The sequence below is a fragment of the Papaver somniferum genome, chromosome 7, assembly GCF_003573695.1.
Source record: "Papaver somniferum cultivar HN1 chromosome 7, ASM357369v1, whole genome shotgun sequence".
NCBI lineage: Eukaryota > Viridiplantae > Streptophyta > Magnoliopsida > Ranunculales > Papaveraceae > Papaver > Papaver somniferum.
In genome coordinates this window covers 256,998,593-257,016,047 of record NC_039364.1, presented here as the reverse complement: position 1 = coordinate 257,016,047, position 17,455 = coordinate 256,998,593, and the positions used below count along the sequence as shown (strand labels likewise).

General features: G+C 44.1%; 1 non-coding gene across 1 annotated transcript; it reads right to left on the bottom strand.

The window, feature by feature from the left end:
- Positions 1-17,126: 17,126 nt before the first annotated feature.
- TRNAD-GUC lies at positions 17,127-17,198 on the bottom strand. Its single transcript has one exon. It is a non-coding gene; the product is annotated as a tRNA-Asp (tRNA).
- Between the last annotated feature and the right edge of the window lie 257 nt (positions 17,199-17,455).

Genomic DNA, 17,455 nt, shown 5'->3' with positions numbered 1-17,455 from the left:
ATCAATCCTTTCTTTGAATAAACTAAACTCTCCGTTTGAATTTAGTGTTGCTCTGTATATATTTACTCCTTGTTCTTGTTGCGTTGGTTGGCTTTTGCCTTCGTACAACTTTCTAAGCTCTACATCATCAGAATCAACAAGAAACAAATTGCCAGCATCGTCGTCTAAGTTTAGGGTAACTGGACTCATTACTGAACCTTGAAATCCTTTTGATATCACATGTTGATACGTGTGGTCACTAATTTTGTATGTAGCAACTAAACCGTCAGTTTGTCTAATTGATAATTTGTACTCACCAGTACCCGGATTAAACATACAGAAACGCTGGAAACCAAATCAGCTCCATATTTTAACTTCTGACCGCCAAGAATAGTATCAGTGGGATAATCAAAACTCTCCCAGATTATTTGAGAAGTCGAACCATATAAGATAAAGTTGCCATTATCATGCATCTTTGCGTAGGATATTGGTTCCTGTAAGCCGGGTATTAAAGCTTCTTCTTTATTATCTGGCATTACCCGTAGGACTAACTTGCCTTGGCTGGTGAGGAGAACTGAAGATGGTTTTGATAATGGAAGATTGTTACGATTAGCGGTCCAAACTAGGGTTTTTTTCGCTGATTTAACCAACCATATACCAACGACGTACTTATCACTACAGTTAAACGAAGAAGAACCTTTTTCACTACTACGTGGTAACTTGTAGAAACCAAAAGCGATATTACCTGAGGGAGATAGCCAATAACTAGTATTGTTCGGAGGCGAAGTAAAAAGAGATGAACCTCTTGTTATGTTGCTGGTGAAATTATCGTTCCAAGGAGGAGGAGATGATTCGACCTCTATGAATGGAGAACATAATAATAAAATAAAAGAAACAAAGAGAACTGACTGCAGCAGAAGCTTCATGTTTTTACAGAAAACACAAGTAATAATTGATTAATTGCGTTACGCGAGGAATCAATACGGTATATATCAAACTAGGCATAGGAAATCGGGACCGGATCTGAATCGGAAAACATACAAACGTCTAGGATTTACTAGCTGCCACCACCTTATTTACTCCGGTCAGCAGAAGCATTGGTTCTCAGCTTGAGAGTCAGACTTGTATTTTTGTGTTCGCATTTACTCCGGTTCACCAAATATGGCTAGAGTAGTTCGTTAATAAAAAATTCTGGATTAATGTTTTTCCAGTTGAGTTGAAGTAGAGCAGTGCTGTCCCTCGCAGCTGCGCGGGGCAGATTAATAAGGAAGCAGCTCATTAGCCCTACGATGAAGTTATAAACGGTCGGATTGAACTTATCTTGACTAATCCAGAAATACTACAGCTGGCTAAATTGTATTATTAGATAGATGTCCTTTTAATTTATCTTTATTTTATCTTATATCCTTTTCGCTTAGATTTTTTTTGTTTTATTTTGGTTAGATCGGTTACTACCTGTTCTAGTGTTTTGATTCTCGAAAGTGCTCTTGTAATGGTTAATGGAGTAAAGACATCAGTCGTTGGCTTATCCCTTGATGAAGCAAAGATTTGCTTTGATGAGTTGATCCTATACGCTCACTGACCCGGACAATTGTTGATGCTTGGCTTTGAAGAATATATCGTTCAATTTTATTTTTTTTTTAATTTGATCATACACTCATTGATCCTGTGTACACATATATCTCACTATCAGACACGTGTATATAAAAAGATACGTGGAAAGCATGCAGGCCAAAACATCAAAACATGATGCGCCACGAAACACCAAATAAACCCCGAGGAGTTACTTTATCGCATCCCCAAAAGAGAAGCTAGGATCAACGGTGGAGAGAAAGTTAGCTGACACGGACGTGACAGGGGCAGAAGACACTTGTCTGACACGAGCAGACCCCTCAACTACCCACATTAAACACTCTGAGCAGTGTACGTGTCGATCAACCTGTGGAACGAGCGAGGATGCCTCTGCGGGATCAAGGGGCAAACGCAGACCTCTGCGTGATAGACGCAAGGACACAAGAAGATAAGGTTCCAACGGTCATCAGAGATGGGTCCCACATTCTAACCTTATAAATACCCCGTCTCCACCAAGAGGAAAGGGGATCGGAAGAATCAGGAAGGGAAGGAGAGAGAGAGAGAGTTTGCAAGTGTAAGTTAATCATTTAGAAGAGAGAAACATGTAAACCCAAAAGTCATTCGACTATTCGTGTAACCGTGAAGAATTAGAAAACAACAAACCCCGTGGACGTAGGCCTTAGTGCTGAACCACGTAAACCTTGGTCTTATTTACATTTCAGCACTTTATATTTATTTAGCCCCATGGATCTTTACTTATACGTTTTGTTTCTTTGCTTGTACTTATATCCCGTGCGCAAACGCCTCGCATGGAGTTGTTAGATGAGGCTATGATAAACCCGAAGGTTTTGAGCCAATGAATCAACACTAGGATATCATCATCACAAATCTCCTTAGATGATGATGATTGATTGTGAGCATTCGGATCCCTTCGTGTTTGTGTGTTCACAATTTGGCGCTAGAAACAGGGACTTCGTCCCGGTAAAAGATTTATCTTATCCTGTGATTTCATTTTAAATTGGCATATGATTGCTCTGATTTATCAGCTCGGACCGTATAGATCATTTGTTAACTGTATTGTGTTAAAAACCCACCTTTTATGTTCGATAAGATTTATTGTTCTAATCCGCGGATTTACGATTTTCTTTAATCTCATGCGAACCCGTCTCTCTGGGGGGTTTTTCGTAGTTTTTATACTAAGGATCTCCTTTAGTAAAACTTTAACCCGTATTTATAACTTGCGTGTATTAATCCTCTCCAGGAAGAATGTATTTCGTCAACTAACCCGCTTCACGCGGATATTCCCGTTTTTCGTTTGAAATGCCTTATGCAGAAAGACGTATTGTGAGTAAAGAAGGCGAGTTTCGGCGAGATTTCATTGTCAACAAAAGGACACGTGATGGAAAAGACGCAGGAAGCAGGAAAATCCAAAGCTTTGTCAAAAGAAACACCCAGGACAACCCCGGTCATCACCCGAAGCAAGCAGAAGGAGATAAAGCTAAAATGACCAGTCAAAGGCAAGATACTGCGGAAATCACTTCACCTATGAACGCTAATTCAGTTGCAGCGGCGGCTCTCAGAGCAGCAGCGACAAAGTACGGTGCGGCTGCGGTAGTCCCGAAGGCTGCAGAGGCTAGCAATACTTGCGCCATGAATCAACTTAACCAACCAAGAGAAAGGGTGGATGAATCCAGAACATTCCAACCCGCGCACCTTCTAACTTTTGGAATGCCACCAACAAATGATCAAAATCAAACCATACCGGCGGCTCTAGCACCGCAGAGGGGCACTCACCCCAATTTGGAAATGCCAGCGACCGAAGCTGAACCCCTCCACCTTTAGTGCAGACCATGGAGGAGGGCGGCACCATGGCTGTAGGCACGCGCTGGGACCCCAATCAGGGGTCCAACCAATCACACCGACTGATGGCTGAGCTTGAGGAAACTGAAGAAGAGCCAGCAGGTTTACGCAGATGCTGTAGCCCTGTTGGCCAGAGAAAATCAAGATTTAAAGGAGCGGATTGCTCTAAGCACGAAGACCAGCCAACAACTTGATGAAGCAAACTCCAAAGCACCAGAGCCAAACCGAGACTATAGAGTCGTCATAGCGGCTAATGAAGACGCGACAAGGGGAAGTAGCGTATGACCCGGATTATGACGATGGAGAGTCAGACGGTAACGAACAGAAGAATTTAGGGCACCACCGCGCAATGGAAACTACGAGATGAGATGATGGCCGAGATCAGGCAATTAAAAATAAACAAGGCGGGGGGAGGTTAGAGGTTAGAAAGTCATGAGAGAAGCTAACTCCACGCCCTTAACTCATCGCTTGGCCAACACCCCTATTCCACTGAAATGCCCTGTCCCAACGTTCGAATGCTATGATGGATCCAGCGACCCTGCTGCACATATTCGGTACTACAACCGTGTCTTAGCTAGATGGGGTCAGAACGACGCCGTACTCTGCAGATACTTCCCGTCAAGCCTGAAGGGATCGGCGTTATCATGGTTCGATAATCTGCCACCAAACTCATCCACTCATACGACCAACTCGCAGAGAAATTCTTAAGAACGTATATGTACAACAAGACTGTAAACACCGGAATGGATAAGCTCTTTTCACTAGCGATTGGCTACAAGGAAACCACGAGGGAGTACACTAACAGATGGCACAAGATCTGCCAAGCCATAGGAGCGTGGACCCAGTGGTAAGCATCAATTGCTACAAATGGGGCTTAGACCGAATGAGTCCCCTATTTGTTGAAATTCATGGGAGCGTGCCTAAGACAGAGGAGATCTTCGAATAATTATCGAAAAGCACGCTCGACTTGAAGAAATTCAACGGGAAAACCCGAGGGCATATCCGCAGAGGTCTCACCGCACCAATTCAGCGGAACAAACCAATGGGGCCAAAAGGAGTTGCTCAGGGGAGAGACCTCACGAAGATAGGAAGGAACGAAGGGATGAACGAAGGCAGGTGACCGAAAATTCGAAGATCAAGTTTACACGAAACTCAACGCTAGCTATGCTCGTATCCTACGAGAGATCAAAGGGAGGGAAAACTTGGAGAGGCCATGGTCTAAGGGAAAGCAGCCCCCGAGATCCGAGAAGTCTAAAGATTACTGTGAATATCACTGTTTCAACGGACACCAGACCGAAAAGTGCAAGAACCTTAAAATAATGATCCAAAAATTAATTGATGGGGAGAGCTCAAACATTACGTACGAAAGGATGTTACCGAGGACAGATCCAAGCGAACCAAACCAGTCCAACTTCCGGAAGGAAACCGAACAATCAACACATCTCGTGTTTGAAGCCACAGGACCCTCACTTACAGCGCAGATAGGAAAGAGGTTACGGAAGCAATTCGAAGACCGCTGCGAATTATATAAGGTCGATGGGATAGTGGTGGACGAACACGAAGAATGGATGGAATCTCCTATCATCTTCGATGCCGAGGATATCGAAGAAGATATGGAAGACCATAACGATCCCTTGGTCCTAACACTACCAGTAGCTGGATGTAACCTCAAAAAGATCCTCATAGACGGGGGAAGCTCCGTAAACGTCCTATTTTACGATGCATTCAAACGGATGAAGCTCCATGATGAACAGTTAATGACCTCTTATCACACCATCTACGGATTCAATGGAGCAGCCACGAAGCCCTTGGGAGACATCGTGTTGCAGGTTAACGCAGGGCCCATGAAACTGGAAACCCGATTCAGTGTGGTGGACACCCCTTCCCCCTACAACGCTATTATTGGACGAAAATGGATACATAAGCTCAAAGGAGTTGCGGCAACGTACCACCAATATCTCAGATTTCCAACACCTGAGGGAGTAATGGAAATCAAGGGAGATCGGATCACTACGCGAGAGTGCCAGGCCACTCAGGATCATATCAACAACGAGCAAGAAGAGCAGCGAAAAATCCGAAGAGTAAAAATCAAGAAACCGCGAAAGAGAAGGCCATAGACCTGTTCCTCAAGGAAACTACAGGGAAGGGCTTGACGAAAGATGATAATGTCCTAAGCCAGAACAAGTACTCAACAACCAGCGACAGAAAAACACGCTAAATAGCAATTAAAGAACGTCCCAGTCCTCGGAAACCCGAAGCCTGTGTTCACACCAGTGGAGCCCGTAAGGAAATCAACATACGGACGAAGAAAACCCGAAGATGATCAAATCGGGACCATAATGGACGAAGGAAGGGAGCATTCCTAACCATTACTTAAGGAATACGCGGATGTGTTCGCCTGGAATCTAGGAGATATGCCGGGGATTGACCCAAAAGTAATCCAACATGAACTACGCATCAAACCGGGCACGCCCCCGTTCAGGCAGAAAACACGAAAAGTAGCTCCAGAGTATCATGAGGCAGTAGAAACAGAACTTCGGAAACTACTAGACGCAGGATTTATCAAGGAAGTCAAGTATCCTACCTGTATCTCCAACATGGTCATTGTTCCTAAGAAAAATGGAGGGGTTAGAATATGCATCGACTTTACTAATCTCAACAAGGCATGTCCAAAGGACAGCTATCCCCTGCCGAGCATAGATCAACTGGTTGAAGCAGTGGAAGGGTACGAAGAGCTGTCGTTCATGGACGGATATTCTGGTTACAACCAAGTAGCCCTGGCAGAAGAAGATCAGCCACACACAGCGTTCTACACCCCACATGGCCGTTATTTCTATACTAGAATGCCTTTCGGACTTCGAAACGCAGGGGCAACATACCAAAGGATGGTCGATGCTATCTTCAAGCCATGGATTGGAGGAACCCTAGAAGTCTACGTTGACGACATGCTCGTCAAAAGCAAGCTGCGTAAAGATCACCACCAGGACCTGAGGAATATCTTCAAAGCAATGAGACAGCATCACATGAAAGTGAATCCGGAGAAATGTACTTTCGGTGTCACCTCGGGGAAGTTCCTCGGGTATCTGGTAACAAAAAGGGGCATCGAGGTAGACCCAGCAAAGATTCAAGCCATAGTAGAGATGCCGTCCCCAAAGAATTTAAAGGAAGTACAGAAGCTCAATGGATCTATAGCAGCGTTGGGCAGATTTATTGCACGGTCTTCAGACAAATGCAAACATTTCTTCAATATTCTCAAAAAAGGGAGCAGGTTCGAATGGACCGCTGAATGCGAGGAAGCATTCCAAAAAATCAAAGAACACCTAGCCTCAATCCCGATCCTGCAGAAGCCAGACCCTGACGAGGTTTTGGCACTATACATAGCAGCAACAGAGGACGCAGTCAGCGCGGTATTAGTCAAAACCAATACAAAGATAGAACAACCTATCTATTACGTCAGCAAGACCCTCAATTCTGCGGAAAGAAATTATACTAAGATTGAACAACTCATCCTCGCACTGGTATGGGCTACCCAAAAACTGAGAACCTACTTCCTAACTCACCTCGTCAGGGTCCCATGCAAAGCACCATTGGAAGCAGTCCTCAAAAGCACGGGAAAATTGGGCCGAATAGCCAAATGGAACACCCATCTGGATCAATTCAACATCATTCATGAAATTCAACATTCTCGGAAGTCCCAAGTTCTGGCGGATTTCTTAGCAGACCTCCCCCTTGACAACGACGAAGAGATTAAGGGAATACCAGAAGCCGAGGAAGAAAACAAGGATCCAATGGATATCCTCGAACCTGCGAGTCAAAGACAATGGGAAGTCTTCGTCGACGGATCCAAAAATAAGGAAGGAGCAGGAATAGGCATTGTCATTATCACCCCAACTGGAGAAAGGATTATACAGGCACTTAGATTGGAATTCAAAGAGCATACCAACAACATTGTTGAATACGAAGCTGTCGTACACGCCCTCCGTATAATAATAGAGATGGGGATAACCGATGTAAGGCTGACAAGTGATTCGCAGCTTGTCATACGGCAAATAAGGCTCGAGTATAATGTGTACGATGACACCCTCTCAGCTTACATGGCCTTGGTCCAAACATTGGCATCACAAATACCGAACATTAAGTTCCGGCACTTATGCAGAAGGGACCTCAGGCACGCGGATGCCCTATCATATATATCATCCATGCTGAGGGATAAAAATGTCGAAGCTATTAAAATAGCAAGGGTATACGAGCCTTAGATTGCATCTCAATTCTCCTTCGCTACCAACCAAGATACAGTGGAAGAAAATATCGAAGACCAGGTAGGAGAAGACATCCATAATGACTTTGACGAAGAGGATATCCTGTCAAGAACAAATCAAGACGAATACTTCAGCAACGAAGATGACTGAAGAGTGACAATCCATGCCTTTCTCGAAAAAGGAAGCTTACCTGCGGATTAGAAACAAGCTAGGAAGATACTCTCCAAAGTGGGAAGATATGATCTTCGGGATGGGGTCCTGTATAAGAAATCCTTCCTTGGACCATTACTACGTTGCTTGTCCCGAAAAGAGGGGCATCGAATTCTAAATGATATCCATTATGGTGACGCGGGGAATCATAGCAGCATGAGATCACTAGCTGACAAAGCAAAAACGCAAGGATATTACTGGCCGACAATGATACAGGATGCCGCGAGGATGTCCCGACGATGTGAAGAATGTCAACGCTTCGCAAAAAAGATCCACGCGCCGGCGACAATGTTAAACTCTGTCGATAGCCCGTGGCCATTTGCAAAATGGGGCGTAGACATCGTCGGGCCTTTCATCGAAGGATCAGGGAAAAGACGATTTTTGATAGTAGCCACGGACTACTTCAGTAAATGGGTGGAGGCTAAGGCCTTGGCCAGGATCAGAGACGTGGATGTGTTTACTTTCATATTCCAGAACATCATTTGCAGATTTGGTATACCCGCTGAAATCGTATCTGATAATGGCAAGCAATTACAGGGGAAAAATATAGACATGCTCTTCGATACTTTCAAAATAAGAAAGAACAAGTCCACCCCCATATACCCTCAAAGCAACGGACAAGCGGAAGCTACCAACAAGACCCTCGCCCTTATACTCAAAAAACAATTAGACGAGCATAAAGGAAGATGGTGCGAACAACTGCACAATGTGTTATGGGCATACAGGACAACACGAAGATCCGCCACCGGGGAATCCCCGTTTCTTCTAACTTATGGAGCTGAAGCAGTCATACCTACGGAAATCCTCATGCCAACCACGAAGACCGAAGCCTGGGAGAAAAACCTCACAACAGATATGATGTTAGAAAGGTTGGACGACTTGGAAGGAAGAAGGGAAGTCGCATTACAAAAGATGGAAAATTATCAACGAAGACTAGCAAGGGAGTACAACAAAAAGGTAAAGCTGCGGAATTTTGTAGAGGGGCAGTATGTGTTGAGAACAATCCCACGGTATCAGCAAGAAAAGAAATTGGGAAAATTAGCACCTACGCGGGGAGGACCTTTTGTAATACACGACGTTGCGGGTAACGGTTCCTACTACCTTCGTAATCTAAAAGGCGAGGTCCTCCGGCATCCTTGGAATGCTAAGTGGCTCAAACCATACTTCCCATAGGAGCAACGCAGACTTGAATCTGCTTGGAGTGTACCAGAAGAAGAAGGGAGCCTAACCGCTCCACATGTTTCTATCTCTGGAAGAGGAATTGCAGGCCTCAACGTATCAATCAAACAAGCTTTCAAATTATCAAATCAGCGGAATCTATCGACAATATTGGGGAAAGTAGTTAATCTGCAATCTCTCAGGGCTCCCCCATCAGTGTCCATAAGTGTAAGACCAGGGGGAAGGCACCTAGCAGAAAGAGATACCCAACCAATCTTAAGGCAACGGGTCGACGGAATGGGTGTGTAAATATTTTAATCCCATATCCTAGAACGTTGCCCCGACCCCCACCGTCTGGGAATCCTCTGGCCCAGGATTCGCCAGCGGGGTGACAGGTCTCAAGACGAGCACGAAGGTACCTTCCTTCAGTATCGCACTCAAACACTTAAAAACTTTTGCTTTGTTTTTTCACAAATGCTTAAAATAAAAACAAACCAACATTGCAGGTATATCAAGAAAAGGATCCATTTCATAAAGGATGATTACAAAAAGTGAAAGGCCAAGGATACACATCAAAAAATATTCCTTTTACAGGATATCAGCAAAAAAATATTCTTGTTACATGATTACAAAAAGGGAAGGGACGTTGGTGGAGAAGAAAATGCAAGTTTGCCTTGCATTTCCTACGGGAAGCGAATGCCGCGATGCTTTGGCATGCATTTATGCGTGCCAAATGCGATTTATCGAATTTATTGGCATCACTGCCTTACTCACGTGGTTGTAAGCCACGTGGTTGATGCCGCGTGGTTGATGCCGCGTGGTTGTAAGCCACGTGGCATCACTGCCTTACTCACGTGGTTGTAATCTAGGCAGAGACCGCATCATTTTGTAGGATAATGATGCCGCGGCCCCTAAAAAATGCTGCGGTCTCTGCCTAGATTGCTGCCCCATCGGCAGGATTATTCCGAAGACTTGAAGGGACGCTCCCACCAGAAGAAGGTCCCGAGGAGTCATGAAAGGCAGAAGGAACTGGACGACGAGGATAGTTCTTCACGAGACCATGCTCGTTCTTTAGGCCAAGTTCTATCCTCTCCAGCATCTTGTTTGTCTCCTCAGCCAATTGACAACGAGCCTTGTGCTTAATAACTGTTGTCTGCTGTTGGACTTGGAATAATAACGAAGATAGCCGATTCACTTCTCTAGAAGCATCACCAACGGCCTCCTCGCGGGTTGCCGCTAAATTCTTGAAATGATTGGTCTGTTCTTCCTGCTGCGCTAAGGAAGATTGAGCCTTTTCAAGTTTTTCATTTGTGACGCGAAGGTGTCCCTCGAGCTCTGAAAAAGACAACACCACGGAGTTAGCGCAGAAAAAAAAAACACGGTCACACTCGATGAAATAGGATTATACCTTCGACACAAGCCGAAGCCTCTTCATACTCATTAACAACCGCATCTCGCGCTTCATCAAGATGGTCATATTCCGCGGATAATTTCTTATAGTCTAGTTGAAGGTTGGTGAGAGTAAATTGACAGGCATCTAATTCTACCTGCTTCATCGAGTCCATGTGACGAAGATGGTCGACCTCTTTATTTATCTCTGAGACCCCTTTGCTAAGTCTGTACATACACACTTCAAGATTCCTCTCAGACTCAGCCTGACGAGCTACTTCAACGCGGGACGCGGCAAGGGCCTTGCTTAGAGCATGGGCTTCGGCACGGGCATCATCTCTTTCTCTGACAAGACAGAGCATATTATCCTTAACCCCTGAAAGAGGAATGGATCGAGCCTTCTGTAATTCTTCCAGCAGCTGAATCCTAGACTCCAGCAAGGAAGTACGCTCACGGGCTTCCCGCAGACTATCACGTGTCCACAGCAGTGTGCCATTAAATAAAGCACGATCATGGTTGTACAGATTTTGCATGTCGACCATCTGAACATGCCTCGCGCGCCATACCTCAGCCCGAGCATCCCATTTCTTGGCTTCATTCTTAATTTTCTCAACCAGATCTCTAATACGAGATTTTTGCCGAGCTCTTTCGTTTCGAAGCCATATCAGCTCGGGGACGCCACCCACTGGAGATAGGGTGGGGAGACTCAGACAGAACAACTAAGAAATAGAGGAATGACGACATACTGCGAGGGAAAAAGAACCAAACCTGTGAAAGTTGAAACTTGGCTGCGAGTTTGCTCTAACTCAGCGCGAACAGCAACAAGCTCGGAACGAAGACCGGCCTCTGCTTCACCCAGCTTCTCTTTCTCCTTGAGGCTTTTTCTCAGTTCTTCTATTTCGACCTCAGCCGCAGATAATTCCTTTTCTCTGTGACGAAGCTTAGCCTCGAGCTTCAGAGATTTCGCTTTGAAGAACTGATACAGCACGTGGTTACAATGCTCACTCCTCATCATCTACACATCAAGATGACAAACATTATTTCACCGAAGCATTCGATTGTCACGAAAAAGTATGTACGAAAATTTACCTCCAAGACACGCTGCTGCGGAAAGCCATATTGATACCCGTCGGCGATGGCCATCATATCTGCAACGGAAGTAGGAGGCTCCGGCACAAGGGTAGCTTCGGGAACACTCAAATTTTTCCCCAGGCTTCAGACACCCGCGCCTTAGACGACATCTCCATCATGCGACGGGTATACGCAGTAGATTCCTTTTCCCCAGCAACAACAGGGGCAGGATGACGGACAAATAGAAGATTCTTTTCCTTGAACCAATCCATGATGGCGTCCTCGCCCTCAGACGTCGGCGACTGGGGAAGATTATCAGCAGGCGCATCAATGACCGATTTCCCCTTCTCTGACACGGCCCCCTCAGCACAAATGTCGGCATGCTCCTCCGCGCCTACATGCGCAGCATGATCCTCCGCGCCACCATCTTCAACAGTAGTGTCTCTATTACCATCACCACCAAGAACATCCCAATTATCATTGGGGGAAAGTAAAGAGAAGTCCTCGGGAAAATCGAGGGCATCGTCAAAGAACCCCCGTGGAGTACATCCGATCAAAAGAAAATTCTTGAGAGGCGGGAAGGGTATCCACGACATCACCAGCAGGGACATAAATGCCCCCAATAACAACGCCATCAGCCACCACGGCTTTGTTCCTTCCTTCATCACCAACATGACCAACAAAGACCTCTTCTTCGACATTGATAGGGGAAGTACCAGTACGTTCCTCCCCATCTGTAATCTCCTCATCCTCAGCAAACTCTTCGTTCACTGGACTAGTAACTTCTTCTTGGGCCTCAGCCTCGCCCATCACAATAGTAGAAGACTGCTTCGGCTTAATCTTTTTCTTCTTCAACACCTGAAAAACAACACCACAAAAAGAATTATTTTTCCCGTCAGATGAATTTCTAAAAGAAGAAGCGCCGCTAGAATCCGCGTACCTGAGCAGTTGAGGTATTCTTCGGTGGAAGTATAGCACCAGAACCTTCCTCCTCGTCTCCCTCTACGACGTCAAGGGCATAAGGAAAATTCATACCCGCAAAGTTCAAACGCCAGGGACAGAAATCTCCATAACGAGCAGGGAGACTCGCGTGGCTTACTACTCTCGGTAGGGGCGGGCCGCCAACCGTGCCACACCACCAACTATTTCGATAACGGTGGCGTGCCACTCGTAGTCATGATCGCGCTTGATCCTCTCGCGCACTGGGAAGAGTTTCCGATGACTAGACCCCTCCGTGCCAGGAACATACTTCAGCTTGGCATCGCTGACCTCATTTAACAGACGAATCTCGCCCCGAGGAGCAGCGAGATTCCGAAGGCTGACACTCCACGGCTTGCGGTTCCTACTATTGACGTAATCACCGAAGGAGTTATTGAAATTCTCAGGAGTATACCATTCCTTCTCCGCGGGATTGGGGACGTAGCAAGTCATCGACGTCTCCCCCTTACTCCGCAGATAGCACTCCTTCAGGGGCGGAGATAATTCCCCGATAGTTGGGATACGGAACGGCTGTGAGTATTGTGGAAGAGCCTTCACGACTAAGCACGTCATAGTAGAAGGAATCACCTGATTTGTACAACGGCAGCATAAGACCAGCTTCGAACGCTCCAACCGTCGTTAACAAATGAAATTCATCGAACTCATACTTTGAGATAAGCTCATAAGTAATATCATCCTCAGGGGCATAGAAACGAACCCCGAAGGCTTGGAGCTCATGCTTTTCCTTGAATATTTCGAGATCAATATGCTTGAAGGTTACTTTTTTCTTACTAACCGAGACACTACGTATCAAGGGGGCAGCCTCATCCTCCTCGGCGGGGCCGGATGAACTAATGAACGCTTCGGAAGCTTTTCTCTTCACCGAGGATTCTTTGAAGATTCAGCCCTCGGAACTACACCCTTCGTATTCTTCCCTTTAAAAGTTGGAGGGGACCGCAGATGATGCTCGGGCACTAACGAACGTAGAGGAGGAACGTCAAAAGCAACAGCACGAGGCGGAGCCTGCGTACTCCTAATATCATCCGAGCGAGACGCTGCGCGATCGAAGACTCTTCGGGAACCAGAAGGATTTGTCGGAGGAATCTCTTCCCTAGAAGACGAGGCCTTCGCTCCAGAAGAAACTCGACTCCGACGAACATCATCTTGAGATTCTACGCGGAGGAGATCTCGATAGACCAGAACCAGGAGTCTGACAAGTAAGCCGCGACGGTCAGACATGGCTGCGAAAAGATTAAAATCAAGAACAAGTTACACACATTCAAAAACATTACCAAAGATCAAAAAACACACATCAATAGCAATACACACACGATAACGCAGAAACCCTAAAATTAGTATACATGCTCAAAATTCCATAAAATTCAGACCCTCAAAAACTCAAATACAAGCAAAACAGTGGCTTCCTTGATTTAAGATAAAGAACAGGGGCAAACTAGTATGCAAGCATCAAAAGAAGTTCTTCATCACAACAAGGAACAACAGTAGCAGAGAATTTACAAATCAACACAGCGTAAAACAGTGGAAAAAAGAAAAGAAAACTTACCGGCAAAAACAGCAGCAGAAGAAACAAACAGTGGAAGCGGGCGTGATTAATGCTAAGGTGCAGAGAATTTAAGATCACAGGTTCAATAAGACTGACAGAGAATTTAAGGTCACAGGTTCAATGAAGACAGACAGAATTTAAGGGCTGAAAAACAAAGAAAAAACTGAGAGAATGTTTAGGAAGAATGAAATTAATTTTCTTTCTCTCCTTAATATACCCGAAAGAAAGAGAAGGAAATTAATGGAGGAATGGGAAACGTGCCCGTTACATAAGCAGTTAATGCACGAATAAAAGACGTGCCCAAGTATCTAGGAAAAGTTATTAGGAGTGAGAAGAATATGCGACGATAGTTTTTCTTCAAGGCACCCATTAGACATTCAAGCCCGAAGAAAAGGGGCAAATTGTGTACACTATATCTCACTATCAGACACGTGTATATAAAAATACGTGGAAAGCATGCAGGCCAAACATCAAACATGATGCGCCACGAAACACCAAATACCCCGAGGAGTTACTTTATCGCATCCCCAAAGAGAAGCTAGGATCAACGGTGAGAGAAAGTTAGCTGACACGGACGTGACAGGGGCAGAAGACACTTGTCTGACACGAGCAGACCCCTCAACTACCCACATTAAACACTCTGAGCAGTGTACGTGTCGATCAACCTGTGGAACGAGCGAGGATGCCTCTGTGGGATCAAGGGTCAACGCAGACCTCTGCGTGATAGACGCAAGGACACAAGAGATAAGGTTCCAACGGTCATCAGAGATGAGTCCCACATTCTAACCTTATAAATACCCCCGTCTCCACCAAGAGGAAGGGATCGGAAGAATCAGGAAGGGAAGGAGAGAGAGAGTTTGCAAGTGTAAGTTAATCATTTAGAAGAGAGAACATGTAACCCAAAAGTCATTCGACTATTCGTGTAACCGTGAAGAATATAGAAAAACAACAAACCCCGTGGACGTAGGCCTTAGTGTTGAACCACGTAAACCTTGGTCTTATTTACATTTCAGCACTTTATATTTATTTAGCCCCATGGATCTTTACTTATACGTTTTGTTTTCTTTGCTTGTACTTATAGCCCGTGCGCAAACGCCTCGCATGGAGTTGTTAGATGAGGCTATGATAAACTCGAAGGTTTTGAGCCAATGAATCAACACTAGGATATCATCATCACAAATCTCCTTAGATGATGATGATTGATTGTGAGCACTCGGATCCCTTCGTGATTTGTGTGTTCACAGATCCTATAACCAAATTTAAGTTTTTTTTTTTTTTTTTGAAGCAAAATTTAAGTTAATGGTGCGAAGACAAGAGTTTTTGCACCAAATTGTAGATCCTCTGGCTTTGAAGATATCGTTACCACTGGGAATGATACGGTAACAAAGTAAATTTATGTCTTGAAGCAGAACTTCATTTGAGATCATCATCAAAATCTGAACGTTTTATATGTTGGAAGGAAATACCAGTACTTGAAACCTTATCTTTGTTCCATCTAATACACAGATAAAAGTGGCAGCAATAACACTAGCGGAGGCACCAACACCAGTATTACATAACATGATTTTAGTACTAAGATAACCATGATGTGATGATCCTTTCCCCACCAGCCATCTTTCAATTTGATCGAGTTTTTAGGGTTTAATGTGAATTGTAGAGTCCCATGGCATGGCAATCCCCCCCCCCCCCCCCCCCCCCAAAAAAAAAAAAAGTTTGGTTCATGATTTTTTAGTTTCTCATACTTTGTTTTATGAATCGAACTTTAAGCGATTATCACCATCAAGACATTTTTTTATTAAGATCATCATCAAAGTTTAAACGATTTATAACTCAAATTTGGTTCAAAAACTATAAGAAATTAATTACAAGGACCTGTCTCTAATTATACAACTTAGCCAGCTGTAGTTTTTCTGGATTAGTCAAGGTAAGTTCAATCCGACTGTTTATAACTTCAACGTAGGGATAATGAGCTGCTTGCTTATTAACCTGTCTCACGCAGCTGCGCGGGATAGCACTTCTAAGAAGTAACCCTAGTTGCTTCAAGAAACCAAAAAGAAGTCACCTAAGTTGGATTTATTGCTTGACCTTAGTTTACTGTTCAACAGTTCAAGTATTAAAAATCTTGAATTTTGGTCTTTTTGAGGAAAACCTTCTGTTGTTCCTCAAACTATAGCCAGGGTAATTCCCGAAAGGAAAATCGCAAACTACACTACACAGTGCATAATCCAAACTTGAAGAATGTATTAAGTTGAACTCTATGACCTGAGAGTTGTTTTAATATAAAAAACCAATTTCGTATTACCAAAGGGATAAGAAAGTGCATAATCCACACACTATACATTCTCAGGAAAAAGGAATTATTGCCGTCCTTTGGTTTGTATTTGCAACTACAGTACAGATGCAAGGTAGTCGCTAAAGCAAAAGGGGATCCAAATCCAAAGGACCGATGTCCAAAAGGAAGCTTTTTATCTCCTCGTCTACAATCATGACGAATCAGAAGTAAATAAAAAAATAAATAAACTAGACTTTAGTAAGAAAATTACAATGAAAAGAATTCAGGAAAAAATAAATAGATAATGGTAGGAGCAACTTTGTGGCCTAGAATTGTTATTGTGTAGAGCGAAGTAAGTTAACAGAATCAACATGTAATGTTAAATCGAGTATCAAGACTACTGATACTGGTACCATGTATGAGAGAAGACAACTAAATAATGGGATGGGATTTTATAGTTAGATTGTAATGTAGTTAGTGCATTCAAAGGCTGTGTGTCTGGTAGGAGAAAACATGCCATACATACGTGATGTTATGCTGCCAAATCATAACAATGCACTTGCATAAAGTATATATTTTCTATCAGGAAATCATTTTGCTGATTCTTGCTTGCAGCCATCATTCGAGTTTAGAGTCGGCAATTTTGAGTAGATGCGTGATTTTCGTTTTTGCTGGGGTGAATGCGCAATGGGTTTAGAGACGTGCTCATGAGCCACAAACTTGAATATAGTTGAGGATTTCAAGAAGGTGGAGAAAATTTAGAAAAAGACAAGCACCAATCGCTGTACAAGAGCAAAAAAAAAAAAGAAAAAAACGCCGTTGCCGGGGATCAAACCCGGGTCACCCGCGTGACAGGCGGGAATACTTACCACTATACTACAACGACTTGATTTGTTAATTTCTTTGATCAAGACTTAATACAACTTGATTTTTCTACATAACTTTGAGCAAATCATCACCTCGGTAATAAACATAAAATCCGGCTTTGATTCAGATATGAGCCATAAAAAAAACAAAACAATTTCCTTCTTCATTCTGTTGGTTGTTCCACATTTTTGATTTTTTTCTTTTTTAATGCGAACTTGCATTTCCTTGGCTAAGAGGATTTCAGGAGAGCCTTGAAAGGGAAAGGATAAAGCTCCA